We start from the raw sequence: 1,723 nt of genomic DNA on the forward strand, positions 1-1,723 counted from the left end.
ATTCAGATATAAAATCCGACCTCTAGGGTTGTTGCATCACAATTTTATAAGGCCGTGTGGCCTAAAGCATCATATAGACCTCGCATACTTGTTTTTCTCCCACCATAGTCGAGTAGTTAATTGTTTGGTCGAGAGACTTGTGAAACCGTATGCATTGATTTTATTGACTCGGTTGCATCTTGAACTGATTAATAATATGTTTCAGATGTCGAAATTTGAGCCTTCGGATTATGCTGCCCTAAATCTCTCTGGAGATAATTATCTATAATGGGAAATGAGCACTTCAATTGCCCTGAAGTCTAAAGGACTCGGGAAATGTATCATTGAAAGAAATGATGAAATTGAAAGTGAAAAGTTAAGAGCCATTATGAAAAGCATAGAGCCATAACAATTATGCTCTATCATCTCACTGAGGATCTGAGAGATCAGTACTTAAATATTGAGGATCGTTGTGACCTTTAGACAAAACTAAATTCGAGATACTCAATGGCATTATGGCGAAAAACCATGAATGAATGGAAGATTCTTAGGTTCCAGGATTTTGAATCTATGGACGAATATAATTCTGTTCTGATGAAAATCGCCTATAGTCTTGAATTATGTGGTGAAGTGGTAACAAATGAGGATTTACTATATAAAACCTATTCCACATCCCATCCTAAGGATATGTTGTTATCACATAAGGCTAAGGGTTTCACCACCTATAATGACCTATTGTCATGCCTATTGGCAACTGAGCAAAGAGAGCAGAAAGTTATAGATATCATCAGCAGATTTGAAAAACTTCAGAAAAGATACATTGAGCAACGAAACAGTGAGATGAGACCTCCTGAAGCCATTGAGGCTAAAAATGATAAGGAGGAATCCAAGGAAGCCGTGTGGATTGTGAGGCATATGGATTGTGAGGCCGGCTTATACATTGACTAAAGAAACGAGATTTCGACATTCTGATTTTATGTTTTATGTTTTGCTTTGATTTGCTTGTCATTTACAATTTTATAGCAATAATAAGAGTTGTTTTTAGTTATCATGTTTGATCTTCTTGACGATTTCTTGATTGATAAATGACAATGAAAACTTAATAAAGGATAGTCAGTCTATTATAGACCGCGGCATTGCCTAAAGGGGCATGAATTTATTCACCCAATAAAAGACCCACTGAGTTATAAAGACTTGAGCATGAATGGTTTCCACATTGAACCAATGGGCAAAGGAAACAAAAGTTCCTTTCAGATTATAAGAAAATCACCTAAGGCCTTATAAGAAAGTGGTCAAGACTATACCTACATACTCTACTGATCTAGACTATGCCAATGATCAATATGATAAAGGCAAAAGCCATGGTAACATCCCACAAAATTTTATATACTTTATGGCATGACTGAATTAGTCATCCCCAGGTCTTTAAAAATTGATGCACATATTGCAAAAGGCACAAAGAGTTATCCCATAAAATCTCACGTTGTGTAACATGTACACAAGGAAAACTCATTAGGCTCTTTTGTCCCAAGTACCACGTGATTATAGTACGTCCATGAGGGGGAGTGAGGACAAACTGTGATCCATGAACATACTACAAATCCGTGTGACATGGTCTATGACCATAGTAAGACTTGGCCGAATTCTTTATACTACAAAGGCCACTACCTAATGCTTGGGGACACAAGGATTTACATGTGTAAGGTTAATATGTATCAGGCCATATAAGTGAGCATAGATAATC

This window comes from Brassica oleracea, chromosome C5 (genome assembly GCF_000695525.1).
Source record: "Brassica oleracea var. oleracea cultivar TO1000 chromosome C5, BOL, whole genome shotgun sequence".
Taxonomy (NCBI): domain Eukaryota; kingdom Viridiplantae; phylum Streptophyta; class Magnoliopsida; order Brassicales; family Brassicaceae; genus Brassica; species Brassica oleracea.